The 25,850-nt window shown below is 41.1% G+C and overlaps 1 pseudogene; it reads left to right on the top strand.

Moving 5' to 3' along the window:
* LOC103301854 (nuclear prelamin A recognition factor-like) overlaps window positions 1–25,850 on the top strand; it is a 90,824-nt pseudogene that overhangs the window by 59,747 nt on the left and 5,227 nt on the right.

Raw genomic sequence — 25,850 nt, 5'->3', positions numbered from 1 at the left:
TTAAATCATGTTGACAAGACATTAATTTTGTAGCCCTCTTCACTACAATGAGGGTCTATACCATATCCCCCTGCTCCTTTGGGCCATTTGTTTATTTTAGGTAATAGGCTCAAGTTGGGGCATATAAGCAAGATAGCACAAGCTCAACTTCCTTCCTTGAACTTATTGCAACCCAGAGAAACCCTCTCGTCCTTTCTGTTTACACATGAAAGGTAGAGGCTGCTTCTACTCCGCTCAATCAGGTTTGCCATTTCTGCCTTATGCCTATATTCTGGCATTCTTATTTCTTTATACCAGCTTAATTGCTCATCAGATTCCAGATGAGAGATGATCAACTTTCTACTTTCTAAAGGGAAATACATAGCCATTTATAATGAGAGGAAGATCTACAATCATTGTTGTCATTGCAAGCAAAGAAGCAGCAAAAGAAAAAGCTAAACTATTTTTGTTGTTTGTTACAATCAAATTTCATGAAACTCCATGAGGAAAAATGTGTTAAGAGTATATATATATCAAAAGTTAAAGTATGTTCTGGATTCTACCTTAAGCAGCAGTTGTCCAGAGGCAAACCTGCTCTGGTTAATGGTCTTTATTTTACAAAAATTAATGAAGCCATACACTCAGCCATGGAGTGTAAACCATCACAATTGTCTGTTAGATAAATTCTTTTTACCTTTTTTATAACTGATATTTAAGAGTGATAAGATTTGGGGTTTTATTTGAAGTTTGACAGGGATGAAGAAGCCAACATGAAGTTGTCATTTAAATACCACAGCATCTGAACATTCCTCATGATAAGGTCTCTAGAGACTGAGCAGGACAAATATCTTTGAAACAGGGCCCAAGTTTGTAGTGATAAACTGACTCTTTCCTGATACTATTCTGATTGTCATGGTTTTTGGAGAGACTTCAACTAGAAATGAGTCACATTGAATTATATATCCTGTTCAAAATAAACAACTTATGGTTAAGTGGGAAGTCTTTATACCTATGCTTTCAAAGATCTAACAATCAAATATGACACAAACAAATCTATTTGGAAATATATTATTTCCTCTGTTTTTGCACACGTGCTAGCATAATGCACTGTGTTTTCTGCAATTGTTTAAAATAACAACATATATTGAAGATAATGTCATACCAATACATGAAAGTCTTTCCCACTTTGCATAACCTTTATATTGTACTTTTGGTCTCTTAAGTTCCATAACTAAACCGTTATTGGAAAATGTTTATATTGCTTTCAATCTTTAGGTATCATAAACAATGTTAAAATGAGTATAGAATATAACAATTCTGAGTATTAGAAATTCTAATCAAAGGAATGTACAGGTATAATTTGGGTTGATTTTCCAAAATGCCCTATAAAAATTATATTAATTTATATCCCAAATAATAATATTTGAGAGTGACTCTTCTCACACAAACTCAATAAAGAGGAATGTTAATGTCTCTGCCAATCTGATAAATAAAAATGAAACTTAATAAAATTTTAATATTAATTTTATTAAATTGAAGTGACTTTGAGTACTTTTATCATATACTTAGGATTTTTGTGAGTATTTTATTAATATTATTTGATGTATTTTTATTTGGTAATTAGACTTCTTTACACATATTTATTTTTTTTAATATTTTATGGATTGAGAAAACTGGCCTTTTTTTCTGTCAAATAAATTGAAAAATATTTCCTCCTATGGCCATTCATCTTTACTTGTAATAGCTTTTGCTTTGCAGGTATGTTTATGTATGTCAATATTAAATTTTTATGTCTTCTGGGGTTGCATTAAAGTAACAAAGATTTTACACACCACAATATTTAAAATAATTTAAAAAGTAATTTTCCTACAGATTTGTTTGGTGCTCTTACAGTTTTAGTTTTCACATTTATAAACATTTTATTGATATGGTATGTATTCCAATATAAGATAAGAGCTATGGGTCCATACGCATTTATTATTTCAAAGGCTACCCTGTTTCTTATAAACTACTTATAAGAAAAATAAGTATTGTGGTTGCTTATAAAATTAACTAGTTAAAATAATAGCCTTCACACATTAAAAGTTATATATTTGAAAGAAAATACCCCATTACAATAAGAACCCCAAAGATAAAAATACCTTAATATTAACAAGAAATAAATGAATTTTATATAAAGATAGACATGTGTTTCTAAATCTATAAGATGGTATGGTATAAATAAGTAGAAAGGTATAGAATGTTCTGGACAGAAAAGCATTAAAGGATATCAATTTCCACCAAAGTAATACTAACAAATAAATATAATTTCAAGAAATTTAACTACAGGATCTTTTTCCAACTAGACAAATGTCTATGGAAAAATAAACAAACAAGTATAACTAGAAAAAAAATCTGAAAAAGAAGACTGATAGGAGTCATTATGCTAATAAAGCAAGTTGGAGCTATGCTCTGGAGTCAAAATAAATGAAGGAGTATGGCATGGACTAAATCCAGAAAATTGAATAGTCCTATAATCCCTATAGTCCTATAGTCCTATAATTCCCTGCAGAACTTTAAATATGAGAAAGGTGACAACTTGATTTGTGAACAAAAAAAATGTATTATTTAATGGCAGGCTCCTTTTCAGGAGCATAGAATTTCAGAATTTTTATATTTATATAGTCTGTGAATTTTAAAACTGATTTTTCTCTTTTGGTGGGTATCAATTCCATAAACAATTTTTAAAATATATTTTTATTGATTTCAGAGTGGAAGGGAGAAGGAGAGAGAGATAGAAATATCAATGATGAGAGAGAATTATTGATTGGCTGCCTCCAGCATGCCCCACACTGGGGATCAAGCCCACAACCAGGGCACTTGCCCTAAGCAGGAATCTAACTGGGACCTCCTGGTTCATAGGTCTATGCTCAAACACTGAACCAAACCTGCCAGGCTCTATAAATAATTCTGAACTACAACTAAGTATACTGTATTGAGATAGAAATTATTGGAGACACAAAAATTAGATATGCTATCTATCCAATGAAAACATTTTAGGTAATTAAGAATTTTTAAAACTCAGAAATCTACCTAATAAAAGAGTAACATGCTAATTGGCAGTGCCTTCACGATGCCCATCAGCCAATCAGGAGTGAGTATGCAAATTAACCCAACAAAGATGGTGATTTAATTTGCATATGCAGGCGCCAAGTGGCCAGGGGTGGGGCGGGACACTTGCATAGTCACCATGGCGATGACACAGGTGTTCTGTGCCACCCCAGCCACTCCAGGCCTCTGGGCAGCGTGGGAAGGCAGAAAGGCTGCTCCGGCCAGAGCAAAGGCAGTGCCGGCAGCCAGGGGAAGGAAGGCCCATTCTTGCAAGAATCATTGTGCATCGGGCCTCTAGTTTAAATATAAATTTATATGTATAAATACAGTACCATAGAAATATGCTATTGTTAGGATCCCAAAGTTCTTTATTTTGCTAATCCAATGGCCACTTATATGTCTTTATAGTATCCATTGTCAGATCTACATTTGAAGCAATTGAATACTCCTTCCCTCTTTATTTTTTAAAATGATGATAAATATTCATAACATAGCCCAGCCAGTATGGCTCAGATGGTTGAGTGTCGGACCATGCACTAGGAGGTCACCAGTTATATTCCAGGGCAAGGCAAATGCTTAGGTTGAGGTCTTGATTCCCAGCAGGGGGCGTGCAGGAGGCCACTGATCAATGTTTGTCATCAGTGTTTCTATCTCCATCTCCCTTCCTCTCTCTGAAATCAACAAAACATTTTTTTAAATATTCATAACATAAAATGTATCATTCGAGGGGTTGGGAATGTTCAAATCACAGGCCATTATAAGACCTGAGAAGTCATTTGGTCTGGCCCTGCCAAGGCAGTAGGGGTGAGTTAGTTAAATGTTGACCACATACAACAGGCTAATTTTTAAATTGACAATTTTGTATGGCCTGTCGATGATGGTATAAATATCCAAATGGCCCTTGACAGAAAAAGGTTCCCCACCCTTAAACCATTTTTAAGTGTACAGTCTGGGGCATTAAGTGCATTTACATTATCATGCACCCATCACCCCACCCATTTACAGAACTTTTACATCTTTTCAAACTAAAAGCCTATCCCTATTAAACAATAACTTTTATTCTCCAACTATCCACAGTTTCTGGCAATCACTATTCTAACTTCTATTTCTATGAATTTAATTACTCTAAGTAATTCAACTAGTAGAATTACACAATATTTTTCTTTTTGTCTGATTTGTTTCACTTAGCATAATGTCCTTAAGGTGTCAGAATTACCTTCTATTTTGAACATGAAAAATATCTCATTGTATGTATATAGCACATTTTGTTTATCCATTCAACAGTCAATGGGCATTTGAGTTACTTCCACATTTAGACTTTGTATATAATGCTGCTATAAGAATGAGTATACAAATATGTCTTTGGGTCCCTGATTTCAATTGTTTTGTGTTATAACTAGAATTCTGGATCATATAATAACTATATTTTTGCATTTTAACTATCGCCTTACTGTTTTCCACAGTATCTGAAACATTTTACATTTTCACCAGCGGTGCACAAGGGTTCCAATTTCTCCACATCATTGTCAGCACTTGTTATTTATTTATTTTTTTGGGGGGGATAGTAGCCAAAATAATGAGTGTAAAATAATATCTCATAGTGGTTTTAACTTATATTTCCTTAGTGTTAGTGATATTGAGCATCATTTCATATACTTATGTATTTACTTGCTATCTGTTTTTTTTTTCCTTTGTTGCTGTTTATTTTGAAATAGAGAGAGAAAGACATTGATCTGTTGTTCCACTTATTTATTCATTCATTGGTTGATTCTTGTATGTGTCTTGACAGGGGATCAAACCCACAACCTTGGTATATCAGGACAATGTTCTAACCAACTGAGCTACCTAGCAGGGATTATTTTCTATTTGTATACCTTCTGTGGATAAATGTCTATTCAACATTGGGTTGTTTGGTTTATTTGTTGTTGAGTTGTAGGAGGTCTTTACTTATTCTGAATGTTAATCCCTTATTAGATATATGATAGAAATATTTTCTCCCATTCCATGAGTTGCTTTTTTACTCTATTGATAAAATTCTTTGATGCACAAAATGTTTTAGTTTTAATGAAGTTCAATTCATTTATTTTTCATATGTTATCTGTGCTTTTGGTGTCATATACACTGAGTGGCCAGATTATTATGATCTCTGAATGTATAATAATCTGGCCACTCAGTGTATATCCTATATAATAAAAGGCTAATATGCAAATTGTCCCCTTGACCAGGAGTTTGACCAGCAGGCAGGCCGGCCAACTGCACATGTCCCCTCCCCTTGGCCATATACACTGAGTGGCCAGATTATTATGCGTTCAGAGATCATAATAATCTGGCCACTCAGTGTACAAGAAATCACTACTAAATCTAGTGCCATGAAGCTATCCCCTTATATTTGCTTCTAAGAGTTTTAAAGTTTTAGCTCTTAAATTTAGGTCTTTAAGTACACGTAACATTTTGAATTATTAATTTATTGTTATTTAAGAATATTTATAATATTTCATAGTGCTTCTTACCATTAAAATTAATTGAGTCTATTGTAAACATATGCTATTTCTCTTTATGTTGTATTTGCCTGATAAAATAGATTTGACTTAATTAATTTTAACTTATTTATGTTGCAATGTTTTTTGTTTCCTTTATGAGAAACACTGAAATTATCTTGGATTTATTCCATATTATTTGCATTTTTTATAATCAATCTGTTAAATTCTCTCATTTTAAGGAAATATTTTCTTCTATTGACTCGAAAATATGCATTGTATTTCAACTTTCAATACACACTTTAAACCTCTGTGCATCAACCATCCACTAATATTACCCAAAAACATTAATTGAGCTCCTAGTATTTGGTGTCACATTTATAGGTGCTGAGCACACAGTGGTAAATAAAGCAGAAACAAATCCTAGTAAAAAAAAACACAACAATTTCTCAGAAAAAAAAAAGCATGCAAAAATCATTTAGTACAAGAGTAACAGTGCAAAGGAGGGAAAAATAAGGCAGAAAATAGTGGTATGAGATGTAGGTGTTCTGTGCATATTTGGCATTGGTTTAGGGTTATAACAGTGCAGGTTGTAAGAAATGACTGTATTCTGAGTTTAATCTGATAATAAAGAAGGAAGGAAACCAGTATATTGAATGCAAGTTTTGAGAGAAAGACAAGTCAATGTTTTTTTTTTTTTTTTTTTAAGAATTATGACCTAAGCAACTGTAAAAAAATAAGATTTTCATTAATGAACACAGGAAAGAATGTTAAGTTTGAGATGTCAATTAAATATTGAAGTGACTATATCATTTCTGAGATTCAGAAGAGAAATACAGGCTAGAAATATATAGTTTTCGAAACATCAGAATATAGACTATTATTAAGATCCATCATACTTAACATTACCAAGGGAAGTAGTACAAAAGATTGAACTCTGGGGACCTGCACTATTTAGATGTTGGAGAGATGAGGGAACATGCAAAAATGAAACTAAGTATATATGGCAGGTAAATTGAAACGAAATGAGTATGAAGTCTTAGTAGGTAGGTAAAGAAAATAATTAAAAAGGAGTGATTAACCTTATCAAATGTTAACAATTCATAAAGTAAGATGTGAACTGAGAATTGTATTTGATTAAGCAACATACAGGTTATGTGACTTTGGTAAGTTTCAGATAATGAAGTTGAATGTATAATTTTAATGAACATAAAAAAGAATGAGAATGTGGAAATTGGAGAAAATGAATGTAGTCAATTATTTTGACCAATAGAATTCATAAAGTTTATAGTTGATCCATGTGTCTAATCTCTTCCAAAATAATATAAGAACCTTAGAGCCTATTAAATATTTAACCAAATCACTTCTATACATCCTATTCTTCACTTTCTTAATTATCTAATTAGTCCATGTAAGATTGATTTATACCTATAAGTTAATTATGGATAATTTATTGTCCCTCATGTTGCTACTTGCTTTGATTTTTCTATTCTGGAGTTTAATTTACCATTTATTTAAATATATTTAAAAATAATTTTTATGACAAACATAATCTGTCATTCTTTTTTATTTTAAAGTGACATTATTTTCTCTTCAACTTCAATAGATAATTTAACTTGATTTAGAATGTAATTATTTTTCTTGCTTTTTCAAGAAAATGACAAATATTTTTCTTGCTTATTAAAGAAATGTTATTTCATTTACTTCTTGCATTTGCTCTTCTTGTTTTGAAGTCAGCTGACTTCATTTTAGTTGCCTATATTAATTTTTTCTTTTTATTTAATTTATTAGATTGACATTGATTAATAAAATTACATATGTTTCAGGTGTACAATTCTATAATACATCATCTGTACATTGTGTTGTGTGTTCACCACCCCAGTCAAATCTCCTTCCATCACCATATATTAATTTCTATTAACCTTAGGAGTTCTGCAGATTTATTACAGTGTTTAGGTATAGACTTTTTGGGGTGAGGTGGACTTTTCATTCTGAATATTCTTACATTCCTTAATCCTGGAAAATTATCACTCATTATCCTTAAAATATTGTCTCTTTTATTTATATTCCCCCCTTCTGAAATTGCTATTCAGTCACTGTTGACTTAGGCATTATGTTATGGTATCTCTATTGATCAAGCCTTTGTACAAATATACAATGGAATATTACTTGGTAACAAAAAAATAAAACCTTATTATTTGTGACAGCATGGATGGATTTAAATGGTATTATGGTAAGTGAAATAAGTCAGTCAGAGAAAGAGAAATACTACATGATTTCACTTATATGTGAAATTTAAAGAAAATAAATGAACAAACAAAAGTGAAACAGACTTAGACACAGAGCAGACTGGATGAAAGAGGTGAAGGGACTAAGAAACAAACTGACATTTACATAAAGTACAGCATAGGGAATAAATCAATAATATTATTATAACTATGCATGATGCCAGGTGGGTACTGGAAATATCAGGAGGGACACTTTGAAAGTATTTGATTAACTAACCACTATGCTGTATACCTGAAAGCAATACAAATAATATTGAAAATAGGCTGTAATCTATAATAATAAAAGTGTAATATGCTAATTAGACCAGACAGCCGAACGACCTTCCGGACTTCCTTCCAAATGACCTTCTGGACGAAGCTGGGGCTGCGAGGGCCCAGGCAAACTGCCGGGGCTGCGAGGGCTGAGCCCCTTTCACTAATTTTGTGCTTCAGGCCTCTAGAGTGGCCGGGGTCCCGGGGACACCACTGGAGTGTCTGGTCCTGTCATCCCGGCCTGGGGGCGGCTGGAGTTCTCAGTCCTCTTGGTTTGTGCAGCCCCTGGACCAGAAGCGGAAGCCCAGAGCACAGGGAGCACCAGGATTCTGGGAATCATAGTTCTGGTGGCAGACGCCTTGCAGGATCTCCTAGACACTAGAGCAAAGTGAGCCTGGAGCAAGTTACTGTTGCAGGTGGGGGATGGAGGGAAAGCAAAGGTGAGAGACATAAGTAAAGTCACAGTGTCAAGGAAAAATTAAAGAGAAGATATCCTGCAACTTCTAGAAAACCTTTACCAATGGAGCATAGAAAAAAAAAAAAAGACTTCTATTATTCTGTGAGCACCAAACCAAACTGGGTTTGGGTCTCAGACAATTTGCTCATATGATTGCAAAGACAGACACAAACTCCCGGATTGGAGAGGGCTCCCCTGAGGGCTCCCAAATTGGAGAGGGTGCAGGTCCGGCTGAGGAAGCCACTCCCGTGCACAAATCTTCATGCACCAGGCCCCTAGTTGAAAAAAAAAAAAGAAAAGAAATCATTGAACTGCTTTTAAAAAGAGACTCAAATTATAGTTTTCATTTAACAAAGAACTGTATTTCTCACATAATAATAGAACTGTATTTCTTTCTCACATAATAGGTTAGGAAGGGAGTGTAGCTTCTATCTACACAGTTGTCAGGGACAAGGGATTGTACCTCTTGTTATTCTGCCATTGACTAGGATGTTACTCTTGTTAGCATGTCTGGCAGGGGCAATGCTGGCTCATCAGCTCCACATCCTTGTTCTGGCTTATGGGAAGAGATAAGCAGGTGCTGGAGAATAAGAAACGTTTTTTCAAGGAAGTGATATGAAAGATGCTCAAAAGCACACCCATTCAAAACTTAGCCACATGGCCAGTAGCTACTTTCCCAACTAAAACCCTTGTGTGTGTGTGTATGTGTGTGTGTGTGTGAGTGTGTGTGTGACTTTCATTAGAAAGAACAGGGGGGAAAGAATAAGGAGAGAGGTGATGGCAGAGCCATAGTCCATATGAAATGTTAATTATCTCAAGTTTCTAGGTTGTTGGGTTTTTTCTTTTCTTTTTTTCTTTTCTTTTTTCTTTTTTGTGGGTGTCCTTCATGTGTATTATTTCATTATGTGACAATTATTTTTATTGTGTGCTCCTCTTTAACAAATAAATTCCTCTTCTGTGGAGGTCTCTGGACCTCCTGTTCTAGAAGTGTCTCTGAGAGCATAAGGTTTTGCTACTACTAAGGTCCCAGATAAGTGAAAATATCACCCCAAATTTAGGATGCTGGTGCCTTAGGTGGATATTGTTTCCTTCCCTGAACTCCAGAAACAGGCATGAATACTTGCTGCTTGTCTGGACCAAGAAATACAGCTTTTCTACCATTTCATTAAGTAGACTAAAGGCCTGATGCATGAAGATTCATGCAAGAATGGGCCTTCCTTCCCTTGGCTGCTGGCACTGCCTTCGCTCTGGCCTGAGCCACCTTTCTGCCTTCCCACCTGCCCAGAGGCACAGAGTGGCTGGGATGATGTGGAATGCCTGCGTCATGGCCATGGTATGCAAATTAACCCACCATCTTTGTTGGGTTAATTTGCATACTCACACCTGATTGGCTGGTGGGCATCGCAAAGGTACAGTAAATTAGCGTATTACTCTTTTATTAGGTAGATAAAGATACAACTTATTTTACAAATAGGAACAATCATGCTTAGATAAAATGAATAAACTAGAACCCTGGGAAAATCACTATATATGGTTACCTTTGCCCCCCTCCCCCCTTAAACCCCGGATCTATAAAAGTTTTAAGTTCTAACTCCCTGCCTCACACATGCTCAAACCTTTCAAAAATGTATTTGATGGGCAGATGTAACATTTGGAAATGCCTGGAGCTGCTGGGAGGGTGGGACCAAAGCCCCTGACATAAAGCTTATGTGCAATGTCTATGACTAGTGTCAGATGATCTGATTTTTAGGAAGCCAGATGTTTAAATTGGACTCCAGGAAGTGCTCTGAGGCTTCTTCAGAAACTCTGTGCTTCCTGGAATCTGCACTTACATTTTTTTTGTATCATATTAATTCCATCAAATTATAAAATATTTTCCATAATAATTTCTCACTAGACTCCCAGGATTTGTAATAATTTTAGGAAAAAAAATATATATGCATATATATATTTCATAAAACTCTCAAAAGTAATATAAGCTATAAAGGTAGTCACTGAATGGACTTTGAAAGAATCTGATGAGGACTCTGATAACAAGAGTGTTAAAAGGACATGCTATGAACAGGAAGGAGATCAAGGTTGACCCCAGTATGGTAAGAGATCTATAGATTTGAAAAAAATAGTGCAGTCTTTTCTGTAAGATATACTCTGAAAATACTGACCTCGATGTTGGAAGAAAATGAAAAAATCAATTTCCAAAGAATTCATGTGACTGCCTGCAAAGCCCATGTGTTCTAATTCCTTGATTCAACTATATGGTTAATGTACAATCAACCAGCGATGTAACAGCTTCTTGAGGAGTAAAGGAATCACTATGGTAGATAGCAAGTATAAAATGCACCTGATTTCACAAATGCTACAACATGAAAAGCAAAATGGAAGATGCATTCTTTAAAGATGAACTCGGGCTGAATTAGGGAATACTATGGGAGAAAACCAGAATGGTGAAAGTGGGAAATACATTAAATCTTCTCATTGAAGAGGGTAAAGAAGCAGAAACAAAGACTGTGAAATGGATTATCCTGGAAAAAAAAAATGTTTGGAAAATATATTTTACTTAGAAATGATCATATAATAATCAAAAGTCAGAAAATAATTTAATGAAATTTTTAAAATAGGGAAAACACTATAATGCAGGGATATTGGAATATAACCATAGTGCCTGCATATAAAATATTTTAAAGCAATGCAGCTTTACTAATTCCAAATATATGCAATACAATAACTTTTCAAATGGAATGACTTAAGCCTATGGGCCAACAAAAATACTACATAGAAAAATGACTTCATCACTTTTATCAAGGCAAGGTGAGATAAAGAATTCCAATTACCTTGGGAAAATATACAAATAGAGCTCTAGTGCATGTTCAGTCTTGAAGATATAAAATCTGCTTAATTATACTTACAAACTGTTTTTGAACAACACCAGTTGTATCCTATATAATAAAGAGGTAATATGCAAATTGACCATCACTCAAACAAACAAGATGGCCACCCCATGTGGCCAAAGATGGCCACCCCATGTGGACACAAGATGGCCACCACAAGATGGCCTGTAGGGGAGGGCAATTGTGGGAGATCAGACAAGCAGGGGAGAGCAGATGGGAGGGACCAGGCCTGAAAAGGAGGGCAGTTGGGGGCGACCAAGCCTGCAGGTGAGGACAGCTGGGGGGACCTAGGCCTGCAGGGGAGGGCACTCGGGGGGACCAGCCCTACTGGGGAGGGCAGTTGGGGGGAACCAGGCCTATAGGGGAGGGCACTTGGGGGAAACCAGGCCTGCAGGGGAGGGCAGTTGGGGACAAGCAGGCCTGCAGGGGACGGCAGTTGGGGGAGACAAGGCTGGCAGGGGGGGGCAGTTAGGGGCAATTGGGCCAGCAGGGGAGGGCAGTTAGTAGCAAACGGGCTGGCAGGGGAGCAGTTAGGCATCGATCAGGCTGGCAGGGGAATTGTTAGGGGGTGATCAGGCTGGCAGGCAGAAGTAGTTAGGGGCAATCAGGCAGGCAGGTGAACGGTTGGGAGCCAGCACTCCTGGATTGTGAGAGGGATGTCCGAATGTCCATTTAGGCCCAATCCCACCGGACATCCCTCGAGGGGTCCCAGATAGGAGGGGGTGCAGGCTGGGCTGAGGGACACACACATACCCATGCATGAATTTTGTGCACCAGGCCTCTAGTAGTATATATCCTGGTATAACATATTTCTATGATTTTTTGAAATTTAGGAAAATAAAAAGTTTCTGCTCAGATCATGTAAGTGTGAACCAGGAAGATATGTTTTTGTTTCGATATATGTTCATTTGAATTTCAACAACCATTTTTTTCCTTTAGACTTACATAGTTTCACTTTTTTTTATCCTAGTATGGTGAATAGGTAACTCTCAATCTGTGTCTCACTTTTTCTTACAGTTAATTCTGTGACCCCTGCACAATGTGGTGAAATATATGTTGTCTTCCAAACATTTTGTAAGGGACCTTAATAAAACCATATTTCCCAATAAAAAATAATTAATGACAATGATATTTTAAAATTTATCTTCAGGTATGCAAATATGTGTTAATTTGTTATAAAGTATAGATTGCACTTTGAAATTTTGCCTGCAAAATCTATAATAATAAAAGTGTAGTATGCTAATTAGACCGGACATCCTTCCAGATTACCTTCCAGATGAAGCCATGGCTGTGGGGGCCGAGGCAGCCATGGCGGGGGCAGGAGCCAAGCCCCTTGCACGAATTTTGTTCATCAGACCTCTAGTATTCTAATAATGTCTCTTGAATAAGAATAAATTCAGATAAAGTCTGATGATATATTCTTGTCTTTTTAAAAGAAATAATGATATAAAATATATGATAGGCAGTTACCATTTCACTTCCCTTTAGCCCTCAATTCTATTGTCACACAGACATTTCACTCATTTTCTTCCAAGGATATTTGACTCACAAAAAATAGGAATCCCAGTTCCCTTCCTTCCATGTAGCATGCACCACAATCCAGCCTACATTCTGTATCTCAATGCCACGAATAGTTGAAATGTCTGAGAGCAGTTGATTTCAGCACTGGGAGGGGTATGTGTATGTGGGTGGGGGTACAAGGTATTTCTGAGTATGCGGTGTGGGTTTGTGAGTGTACGCATTTACATAAGAGACAGAGGGTCAATGTTGAGCTTCATTGAGTGCTTTCTTAATGCAATTTGGAGTTGACTGTTCCCAGGTTACTATTTAGTGACATAGCTGTGCAGTTGAGAGGCGCCGCATTGACACTACTCACTTTTTTGAGCGTAAGCACATTTGACCTTGTTGATTTAGGTATTAGTCTGCAAATATGTAAGAGAGGCAGATAATAAGAGAGAATAGCTTTGTAGTGACAGAGAAGGAATATGCAGAAGAGAGGAACTGTAAGAGACAGACTATTCAAAAAGATAAATTTATGAGAATATCTGAGTGACAGGAATTTATGTCAGAGAGAATTAGAACATGACAGGTGCACAGCAAAATCAGGCTACAGATTGCAGAAAGGGAGTACATGTAGTTGGCAGCATAAGTAGGAAGAAACGATAAAAAAATAAGGTGAGAGCAGAAAAAAAGGAACGTTTTAGGGTTAGAAGAAGAAGACAGAAACTAGAAGGAAAATTCAACTTTAGGAAATTCATTTTTATAATCATGGCTTTTCAGACTAAAAAAAATACAAAAAAAGAATGATTTGTTTTTATGATAACAGTAAACAAGTTAAATTATATGGGGAATTTTCTGGAAACAATTTTAGCTGTGGGAAACAGTATTTTTCTCTCTATATTCATTTTCAATCACCCAGAATGATGGGAAGGTGTGATGGAAGCCAAAAAATTGAATTTCTATTTTTTTTCAGTCCTCACCTGATGACATGATCATTGATTTTTAGAGAGATGGGAAGAGGGGGAGAGAGAGAAACCACCATGTGAGAGAGATAGGGAATCAAACACACAACCTAGGAAATCATAGGTTGACAGGGAATCGTACCTTTGATCTTTTGATGCACCAGAGGATGCTGCAACCAACTGAGCCACAACAGCTAGGGCAAAAATACTGAATTTCTTTCCAGTATTTACGCACATATTTGTAGCACTTGACTTTGAAAAGTAGCATTCTGCCTTAGCTTTCAGTGTGAAAGATATTTGATGCCATTATTACACTGGCCTAGGAAATCGAATTCCATAAATGCTTGATGCCCTCTCTCAGTGCTCCTCGAAATTGCTTCTCTGTGCCAATGTTTAATGCAGCCCAACTGTGTGTTTTCTTTTCTCTAACCCCCATTATGTCTTCCACTCCTCGAGATCAGGACTGTACCTTATCCACCATTACATCTTTGGTGGCTAAGAATTAATGAATGGAAGAAGAGGAAAATCCTATTTTAGGACATGGAAATGAAGGTTTTTGCCTTGGACTGTGAGACAGACTTGCACAGAAATTGCTGGCCACAAGTTAGATTTCCTGGTACAAAGTCATCATTCCTAGATGCCTGTACACATGCTAACTGTTGTCTCTGTCAGTTGTTTACACTTTTGACCAATCCTCTGTTCACAAGCACAGACAAATATGGAAGGCTTTTCCCTTTATAATTTTAGAGATTGTATTATAATAACAATATTCAATTTTTAACCTTCCAGGATTTGTAAAAAAACTTGTTTACAATTAAAAAATGAGTAAAGCTAAGAGTGAATTTATCATATTAGTGAGATATGAACTCCTTTTTTTCTCATAATCTTTACACAAAAGTAAAGAGAAATATAAGGCAAGGATTTATTAACCTGCAGCCTCTATGAAATATTATACATCCATACGTTGAACAAATTATATTTTGACAGCATAGTGTGTGTCAGGTAACCTTCTAGGAGGTTTCAGTATACAGCAATGAAAATAACAAGTTGCTCATCTATGAAGTAAAAAAAAAGATAAACATTTAGCAGAGTACTATATTTTTTTGTTTAAATTGAGAAATACTGTTTGCTATGTCCTAAAATTATAGACTGTGATGTTTATTTTAATATATAATAAAAGAAAAGTACTTTCCACAATTTTTATTTTTTGTGAGTAGCATAATCATTTAACAAAATTTTTAGACAACAAAGTCATGATTTTTAAATGACAATGTAAAAATGGTGTAATTCAAGGGTTTGGCGGTGCCAGGGGATGGGAAGCTAGGTCATTAGGCTCCTTTGATACTAAGGAAGCAATGAAACTATCAAGACCTTTTTCATTATATAGTATAATATCCCAAGTTGAACCACTGCAAAAACAATTATAGATCGCTAAGAAAGTAAAAAGGCAAGAAAAGAAAAATCATTTGGTCATAGCTACAAATTTTGCAGAGTGATTATCATATTTAAGATATGGTATCCTAAGGCAATGTTACTAAAGCAAATCGCTACTGAAAGCATCTTTGGTACCTGAAAATCAAATCTCAGCTCAATTTAAAATTTATATTTAGTTGCAGTGACTTGCACAATGGATTTTCTTGTGCTGTGTGGTATGGCAGTTGCCGGGCTGTGCACTGAGTAATGTACTAATCAATTTTATATGGATGCCACTACTCTTCATTTTCTCAGTTTCCTGCTTGGTATTACTTCTCTAAGCTTATTCTGGAATGTGGTCATGTCAGTCATATTTAATGCTACAGGAGTTTATTTTATTACTTAAAAAGAATATGTGTCCCTTTTAAAAGACAAGCAAATTCTTATGCAAATATCATTTGGCTTTAGGACTTTCTCTTTTCTTTTTCTTTCTTCTTTCTTTTCTTTCACTCTCTCCTTTCTTTCTTCTCTCTCCCTTTCCCTCTTGACTTCTTTTTTCTTCTTTTCTGGTTCTCTTTTTTCCATTAGCATTTTCAGTATCAGTCTCATTAATCACTGTCACTCTATCTTCTTTTATCATCTCACCTATAGTTTAGATTTATCATAACAGGCCTCAAAAGATTCTGTGCCCTTAATTTGTCTACTCTAATATAGTATGCACCATCTCTATATGTGTACCTAATGATTTTCACTTTAAATTTTTTACTCTGTTTACTGCAGGAAACAAACCATCTTTCATGCCTCTATCATTCTCTGCAATAAGTAAAATGTTAGCTCCCAGAGAAAAGAACTAGCATGTAAGTATGCATGTCATTAATATAATCTATCTTATCTAATAATAGACAAATATGCAAATTGACCATACCTCCGACACACCACAAGCCACGCCCACAAGCCACGCCCACCATCCAATCAGAGCGAGTATGCAAATTAACCCAAACCAAGATGGCTACAGCCACAGAGAGCAAGGTTTCCTAGGTAACAGAGGAAGCCAAGCTTTCTGCCAGCCGTTGCAGGCCTAAGCCTCCACTCAAGCTACAAAGTTTCAATTATAGAAGGTAAACAAATTCAAACAAATGGCAGCAGAATGGAGGTTGAGAGAGCAGGCCAGGGTTGCCGCCGGCAACAGGGGAAGCAAAGCTTTCCACACACCTTGGCTGGGCCCACCCGCTTAAGGCAACAAAGTTTCAATTATAACCCCAACACAAATGGCTGCGGGCCTCGGAGGGAGCCCCAGGCTTGGTTCTGCTCCAGGCTATAAAGTTTCAATTGTAGAAGGAAAATAAATTCCAGATACCAGGGCCTCCGCTTGGGTTGCCAGGGGGCGTGGCCCACCTGCAAACCACCACAGGCCCCTCACTCAGGCTGCCCCATGCCCCAAGGGAACCTCACCCTGATCAGGGACACCCTTCAGGGAAAACCAGCTGGCCCCCACCCCTGTACCAGGCCTCTATCCTATCTAATAAAAGAGTAATAGACAGATTGATCATCACTGCAACACACAATATAGCTGCCCCCATGTGGACACAAGATGGCCATCATAAGATGGCCAGCAGGAGAGGGCAGTTGGGAGGCACCCAGCCTGCAAGGGAGGGCGGTTGAGAGGGACCAGGCCTTCAAGGGAGGGCAGTTGGAGGTGATCAACCCTGCAGGAGAGGGCAGTTAGAGGTGACCAGGCTGGCAGAGGAGGGAAGTTGGGGGCAAACAGGCTGGCAGCAGAGTGGTTAGGGGGTGATCAGGCTGGCAGGCAGAAGCGATTAGGGGCAATCAGGAAGGCAGGCAGGCAAGCAGTTGGGAGCCAGCAGTCCTGGATTGTGAGAGGGATGTCCGACTGCCCATTTAGGCCTGATCCCACCGGATTGGGCCTAAACGAGCAGTCGGACATCCCTTGAGGGGTCTCAGATTGGAGAGGGTACAGGCTGGGCTGAGGGACAACCCCCCTCCGTGCACGAATTTCGTGCACCGGGCCTCTAGTATATATATAAAGAGCCAGGGTCCAGAATGACCGAAGGGACGACCTGTCCATCACCCGACCCTCAGGCTCCATTGATCAGGGGATGGCTAATGGGTCCCTCAGGCTCCAATGAATCTGTGGCAGCAGTGACTGGTGAGTGGGCAGGTGGAAGGCAGACTGCTTGGTCCCTCCCCTGGCCCGCAGGCTCCCATTGATCAGGGGAAGGCTAATAGGGAACCGGAGTGATTGGCAAGGTGGGGGGGTGGAGTGGGGGGGAAGGACTAGAAAGCGGCTGGAAGGCAGGCCTCTTGGTCCCTCCTCCCGGCCTTCAGACTCCAATCAATTCGTGGTGGAGGCAGGGCAGAACTGGGGACCGGCTCCCTCAGTAGTCCCGAAGATTCAATCTCCAGAGGACAGGCCAGGCACCAACGGACCAGTGCCGCTGGCATGATCCCAACAGTGCTGCTGGCCTCCTGGAACTCGGCCTCGGGCACTGCAGCAACTTTCCCTCCCTAGAAGCTCCACAAAGAAGAAAGCACTGCACACGGAAGGAATGTAGTAAAAAAAAACAAAAACTGATGACCAAGAGAATGCCGCAGTCAATATCCAGAGTCCGGCTCGGGAGAACAGAGAGAAGGGAGAATTCCATAAGTTGGCCAATGCCAAGATATTTCTGAGTGACTGCCTGGCGTGTGACAGTTGAGTGACCACAGAGGAAGGAGTCCAAGTTTCTCAGCAGAACACCAAGGACTTTTTCTGTGTCCTGAACCTTAATAAGGAATGTGATACCTCACAGCACAAGGTGCTGGCAGTGTCTGTGTGTCCTCAGTCTCTGCCTTATTTTGCTGCTAAATTCAGCCTCAGTGTCACTGATGCATCCAGAAGGCTCTGCAGCTTCCTCAAAAGCGTTGGGGTGCACTGTCTTTGACATGATGATAGCCACGGACCTCAGCATCCTGGAGAGTCAGAAGGAATTTGTGCGTCGGTACCAACAGCTCCGTGAGGAAGAGCCCCGGCTACCCATGCTGACCTCCGCCTGCCCCGGCTGGGACCTAACAGCAGAGGGTGTGCTGGGTCACCCCGTCACCCCCACCTCTGCAAGACCAAGTCTCCCCAGAAGATCAGGGTTACTTCACCAGATGGCAGAACCTGTCACCAGACAAGATTTTCCACGTCATTGTGGCCCTGTGTTATGACAAGAAACTGGAGGCCCTTCGAGAAGATGTTCCCACAGCTTTGCATAGTTCCCAGGGTGCTGACTACGTGTTAACCTCAGGTGAAATTGTCCAGATAATGGAGCAAAGTAACCTCACTGAGAATGTTGCTGCCATGGACACTCTGGAGACGTGAAGGAGAAGGAGGTGAGGCTCCACGAGGGTGCCAGCTCCAACGGGTCCCTGGCACACACCTTCAGGCACATGACCAAGGAGCTGTTCGGCGAGGATGTGGGGGTGTTCACCTACCACACCCTGAGGAACAAAGACTTCCAGGAGGTCACCCATAAAAGGGACGGAGAGGTTCTGCTATGCTTTGAGGCTGCTTATGGCTTTCGGAACATCCAGAAGTGGTCCTGAAGCTGTAGAGGGGCAAGTTCCCCTGCCACTTTGTGGAGGTCCTGGCCTGCGCCGGGGATGCCTAAGTGGCAGGGGCCAGGCCCAGGCAGACGACGGGCGAGCAGACAGGGCACTGCTGCGGCAGATGGAAGGCATCTATGCTGCCATCCCGGTGTGGCCCCCAGAGACCAGCGCCCAAATGCAGGAGCTGTACCAGGAGTGGCTGGGGCGGGCGGGGAGGGGGGGGGGGGGGGGAAACTCCTCCCAGGCCCAGGCAGCCCTGCACACCACCTAGCACTAACAGGGCCCAGGGCAGCCTGCCAGGACATCAAATGGTAAAGGTCCAGCAGACGCCCAGCCTACAGGCCACCTGAGGAGGGGTGTCAGACACATGAATAAAAGGCTTAGCATCTCTGTCATTGCTTTGGTTTTCAGAATTCCCTGATCCTCATCTGTCGGCTCCCTCCCTCTGAGGGGCGCTGTCGTCCTCACATGGGTGCAACTGGAATATTGTATCTCGAGAGGATTGCCCCACTGTAGTATCCTTTTATCCGATGATGAAAAAAATCCCAAAGAACAGGAATGGAGACAGACTACTGTCCTTTAGGCTTAAAAACAAACAAACAAACAAAAAAAAAAACACCCAGAAGTGTCCTGTGAAGAGCTGAGACTTGGTTCTGTCCACGCACCTCAGAGAGATTGGATGAGGAAATGGCCTGGTTTGGCCCTGACTTTACCCACTTATGTTACTCTTGAAGGTGTCTTTGCCACAATGTGAATAAACTGCCACCTTTTGGTATTCCAGGCCTCATACGAAAGTCTGCATTCCCAACTTTTCTTGAAATGGATCTATGTTCTGCAGCTGTGGCCACCGTCCTTAGATCAGGTCCTGTTGCTGGGAATCAGGGGGCACTGCAGTGGAGCCCCCATCCCCTGCCCTTTTACATTCAGGGATTGAGCTGAACTCACTTTGGGGGAAGCCTGGCAAGGGTGACACGTGTCACAGTTGGAAGCATGGAGAATGGCGAGGCGGACATCCTGCTCGGTCCCTCCCTGGGTGGGGTCAGGCAGATGAAGGCCAGCCCATCCCGCAGGTGGGTGAGATAGCGTCCTCTGTGTCCACCTCTCACCCCGTGGGCCTGGACACTCCCCTCGGCTCCAGGCAGCCTTCTGCGTTCCACAATAGTGCACTCTGCCCTCACATGCTGCTCGCCCTAACTGAGAAGGAAGAGAGCAGTTGGCCCACAGACAACTACATAGAAAGATAGGGCTCACGGCTGGTGAGCACAGTGGCAGTGGTGGGAGCCTCTCCTGCCTCCATGGCAGCACTAAGGAGCAGCAAGCCAAGTGGTAAGGAGCAAGGAGCAGGCAGGTAGTAAGGAGCAAGGGGTCCCAGACTGTGAGAGGAATTTCCAACTATTGGCTTTCCAGCAGGCGGACATCCCCTGAGGGGTCCTGGACTGCGAGAGGGTTCAGTCTGGGCTGAGGGAATCCACCCCCCACCCCAGTGCACAAATTTCATGCACAGGGCCTCTAGTCCTATATAATAAAATGCTAATATGCAAACAGACTGAACAGCAGAACAACCAAACAACTGGTCGCTATGACGTGCGCTGACCACAAGGGGCAGGCATGGAACATGGTAGGCATCAGCAGTAGGCAGCAGAGCGCGGAACACGGTGGGCATTGGCCGCAGCAGGATGGTAGAGCAGGTGAGTGGAGGCTCCAGACCAAGGCGGGGCACCGGTTGCTGTCATCAGGGCAAGCCTCTGGTGGTTACTGAAAATTCTTTGCTCTGATGTGCGGTCCCACCCAGCACTCACACCTGCTGCTGGCGCTGGAGCCACCACTCGCACTTGCTGCTGGCGCCCAGCGCCATCAGCAGGTGTGAGCAGTGGCTGCTGGTCCTGATCACCCCTCTGGGATTCTCCACCTCCCCCTGCTCCTGAGGAGTGATCAGGGAAGCAACCACCATTTGCACCCACTGATGGCACAGGCCCCACTCGCGCCTGCTGCTGGTGCTAGCCCCAATCGCTCCTTGCAGTCAGCGGGTGCGAGTGGGGCCAGCGCCAAAAGCATGTGGGAGCAGCGGTGGTGGGACCGGGGCTGCTGGCAGACAGGGGACCAGGGACCGAGGTGGGAGGGGCTGGGCAGGGGCGTGGAGGATGGGCCGAGACCCTCCCCTGTGCCCACCACAGCCTCGTGGCCCACAGTTCCTTTCAAGGTACATGAATTCGTGCACTGGGCCCCTAGTATAAGAATAAATGCAAAGCAAATAAATAATCTACTCTAGAATACTTCTCTCTCCTCTACATATAGCAGAAGACGGTCAAGGACAATACATTCTGAAAGGAAAAGAAGACAGTGAGAGGAAGAGAGGGCAAAGAAGGAAATTTTTTCACACATTTTCCTTTCTAGAACAGTATCTAAGCTTTTTTGTTCAAAAGTCACGCTCTTCTAGCCACTCTGATTTAATGGACCATGGAGGACATCCACTTACACCATCTTTGGCCTTTGGATTGTAAGATTTACTCCATCAAAGATTTCAGTTTATGTAGCAGGATGAGGTTAAAAAAATAGTTTGGTGACGTAAATGAAAGAAGAAGAGTGGTCAGCCCCAGGATAGAGTTCCTTAAACTAGACACTAGAGTATGAGACAATTCCAAGACTGGGACAAACAGCCCATGATTCTACAATTAGCAGCAATTTAGACACTACAGCAAAGTGCCCCAAAGATGGGACCTCTCACATGGAGAGAGGATGTGAGCATGCACATGGAAGCAGGTCTTAAAGCTCAGTGACCTCAGGTGTATTGTGAAGAAGTGAGTGAAAAGCACAGTGCCCAATGAATGGAAAACATTCTCAAAGGGCAACAGCAGTAGCAGTAATTACAGCAACCAGTTAAGACTAAATGCTAAGCCCATCTAGTCTGAGTGAGGACATGAAATTCCATACAATTTGTGGTGGGCAGAAAAAGGCCCCCTTCCCAGCAATGCCTAACTACAGATTCCTGATAACTGTGCACATATCACCTTACATGGCATAGAGGAATTAAAGTTGCAGATAGAATTAAAAGCAGTTAATCACTTGAACTTAAAATAATATTCAGGATCAGTGGTCGGCAAACCGCGGCTCGCGAGCCACATGCGGCTCTTTGACCCCTTGAGTGTGGCTCAGCATTAGAACCACTTCTTCAAAATAGACTCGCCCAGGCCGAAAACCGACTTCTGCGCATGGGCCACGAAGTTTCAGTCGCACTGTACGTGCGCGCCCGCACGTGGTATTTTGTGGAAGAGCCACACTCAAGGGGCCAAAGAGTCGCATGTGGCTCGCGAGCCGCAGTTTGCCGACCACTGTTCTGGATTATGCAGGCGGGCCCAATGTAATCACAAGGCTTCCTAAAAGCAGAAGAGGGAGGCGGAAGAGGTCAAAGTGACAGGGTGTGTAAAGGACTCAACCTGCCATGAGTGTAGAAATGGAGGAGGTCCCGGAGTGAAGAGAAGCCCGCAGTCTCCAGAGGTGGGAAAGGCGAGGAAGCAGATTCACTCCTACAACCTCGAAAGGGGTGCAGCCCTGATAACACCTTGATTTTAGACCCATGAAGCTCTGTTGGGCATCTGACCTACATAACTGTAAATTGTTTTTGTTGTTTGAAACCTGTAAATTTATTGTAATTTGTTACAGCAGAAATAGAAAAGTAACACCTCAAAAAGAAAAATAAGTGGAGGAGAAATTGAAATTTACTGCTAGCCTTCACCATCAAATCTGACTCACAAAAATAAGAAAAGAAATATTACATATGTGTAAGTATTATGTTGCCAACTCACAGCTATTTTATAAATTCTTGTCAAAAGGAGTCATCACCATATGTAAAAGCCTCACTTGATGTTGAGTCACACAAATATAACTCCTTGGGGCCATCAACTCTAAATGCTTAAGTTAAGTGTGTGTGGATCTATCGAAAAGAAAAATTGTCCACAGCAAATAAAAGGTGTTGTGCCTATGTATCCTGAAAGGATTTGTAATAGAAGGTTAAACCTCCTGGAGCTGAGGCCAATTACACTGGAACAGGGACAAGGCTCAGCCTGACTCAGCTCACCAGGGCCAGCATCCTGACTGACCTCCATCAAGTCAGAAAGCAACATTGGGGAGCTTTTTATTGCTCGACTATCAACTGCAGAGAGCTATGCAATATCCAGTAAATGCCATATAACGAGGAGATTTTGTTACATGGATAGGAACTACAGAAATCCTGTGTTTATAGTGGAGATCCAATTCTCAGCAAGCGAAGCTTTTAGTTACCACCCTCCTAAGTGTAAAAGAAAAGTGAAATACGCTGCACTTCCCCACAATCTGTCTTTTCTTCCTGTCAGGTTCTGCCTAAAATACAGCCTAGTGACTGGAGTTAAACTCCATGCAGGTGCTAGTACTGGCACAGGACTAAAGGTAATAAAGTTCCTACCTGGAGCAGGGCTGCCGGGCAGCAGATGGAAAGCGATTCTATGCAGCTCCTGGCACATGCTGCTTTATATCTAACATCGCACATCCCACAAGCCTGAGCTGGAAGTGAGAGATGTATTTGCTTAGGTCTCAGTGCATTTGCCCATAAACTGTTTAAGAAGAAGAAAATATCTCTGAGAAAAATGAGCTTTGATACAATTCCATCCTATACATGATGGAATATTTATCACACATTTTACACAATTTATCATTTCACTTTTTATGGAAAAAAAATAACATTTACCTCATCAAAATCCATTTTATGTTTCACTTTAATCAAGCTTGGTGCCTGACAGAATCACATTCTTAAGAGCAGAGAAGGGCCACTCAGTGTCACTCTGCTGATCCTCTCCAGCAAGACACAGTTTAACTGTTTTTTCAAAAGCAGAGAAAGAGAGTCCATAGAAATGTGTGTTTTTTTTTTCCTTTAAAAGGATGAAATAGAAGTGTTCCTCTCCTGGGAAAAAGTAATATTGTTAAACTCCCTCACATAAGAACACAAACACTTTATTCTTTGAAAAGAATACTAGATAATGGGTTAAGTTTAGGTATTCATTCTATACTATTTATGAGTCCACATGGGACCTTGAGCCAATTTCAATTACATGCAAGGAAGGTCTAACCTTGCAGACTCTGTTAACTCAGCAGCCTGCCTAAGTGGCCCCAGGGGTTCACTAGTCCATGCACTCTTCATATCAAAGCTTGCATCAACATAACAGTTATTACTCTGTACCAATGGGGGCAATTTCTTTTCATTGGAAAACTTTCTTTCAGGTGACTAGGGAATGAAAAATTTGTGAATACACTCACAAAGAACATATATAATAGAAATCACTCAGTATGGTATTGCAATTTAGAGATACATTATTTAATGAGGAAGGGGTAGCCTTCAAGATACAGTTGAATTAAATGTCTATTAGTTATAATTTTTGTTACTAGGGCAATTAGACATACATGAAATCTGTAAACCTCTGAAAATATAATATATACCCAGTTATACTGCACAAGCACAAAGTAAGTGAATTCTTGTAACTCACCACATGAAAGAAAATATATCATTTCACAGAAAATTGATCTTTAGTTCATGATATAACCAAAGGCTAGAATATCTTTTCAGGAACATATGTTAGCAATGCTTCTTTTCAGTATATTTTTTTCATTACTCAATGGTAGTATAAAACACTATTGCATTTCATTTAATGTATAGCTAAATTTGGAACAAGAATAAATACAAAGTATTTAAAATTAAAATGATACACTTATCAATGAGTAAAAACACAGACATTTAGATTGCTAAGGAAAATGATCCAGTGGAATTATTTGTTCTTTTTGTCCAGAGAGACCTTGCATGTAATGAAAATGGGAAAATATATCCTATATAATAAAGAGGTGATATGCAAATTGACCATCACTCCAATACACAAGATGGCCGCCCTCATGTGGACACAAGATGGCCGCCACAAGATGGCTGGCAGGGGAGGGCAGTTGTGGCCAATCAGGCCAGCAGGGGAGGGCAGTCGGGAGGGACCAGGCCTGCAAGGGAGGGCAGTTGGGGGGTGATCAGGCCTGCAGGGGAGGGCAGTTAGGGGTGACCGGGCCGGAAGAGGAGGTTTAGACCAAATTGGGAGAACCAGGCCTGCAGGGGAGGGTAGTTAGGGGTGACTGGGCTGGCAGAGGAAGGCAGTTGGGGGTGACCAGGCCTGCAGGGGAGGGCAATTGGGGGAGACCAGGCCTGCAGGGGAGGGCAGTTGGAGGGAACCAGGTCTGCAGGGGAGGGAAGTTAGGGGTGACCAGGCTGGCAAGGGAGGGAAGTTAGGGGTAACCTGGCCAGCAGGGAGAGCAGTTGGGGACAATTGGGCCAGCACGGGGGCAGTTGGAGGTGAGCAGGCCTACAGGGGTGGGGGGCATTTGGGGGTGAGAAGGCTGGTGGAGGGGGCAGTTGGGGATAAGCAGGCCAGTAGGCAGGCAGGTGAGCCATTAGGAGCCATCAGTCCTGGATTGCGAGAGGGATCCCAGATTGGAGAGGGTGCAGGCCTGGCTGAGGGACATCCCCCCATGCATGAATTTTGTGTACCGGGCCACTAGTATATATATAAAACCCTAATATGCAAATAGAATGAACGGTGGAACAACTGGTCGCTATGATGTGCACTGACTACCAGGGGATGTGCGTGGAACAGGGTGGGTGTTGGCCGCAGCAGGATGTTGGAGCAGGTGAGCAGGGGCACCAGACCAAGGTGGGGTGCTGGTCGCTGTCATCAGAGCGAGCCTCTGGTGGTTACTTAAAATTCTTTGCACCTGAACGCCACAGTCCCGCTGGCGCTTGCTTGCACCTGCTGCTGGCACCGCCCCGCTTGCACCTGCTGTCAGCGCTGGAGCTGCCACTTGCATCCGCTGCCAGCACCCGGCGCTGGCTCCAATCACTCGGCACTAGCAGTGGCTGCAAGTGGTGGCTGCCGGCCCTAATCGCCCTGAGG

The sequence above is a fragment of the Eptesicus fuscus genome, chromosome 2 (assembly GCF_027574615.1).
Source record: "Eptesicus fuscus isolate TK198812 chromosome 2, DD_ASM_mEF_20220401, whole genome shotgun sequence".
Taxonomy (NCBI): Eukaryota; Metazoa; Chordata; class Mammalia; order Chiroptera; family Vespertilionidae; genus Eptesicus; species Eptesicus fuscus.
The sequence above is the reverse complement of the archived record's forward strand: the minus strand, read 5'-3'. Positions and strand labels throughout refer to the sequence as shown.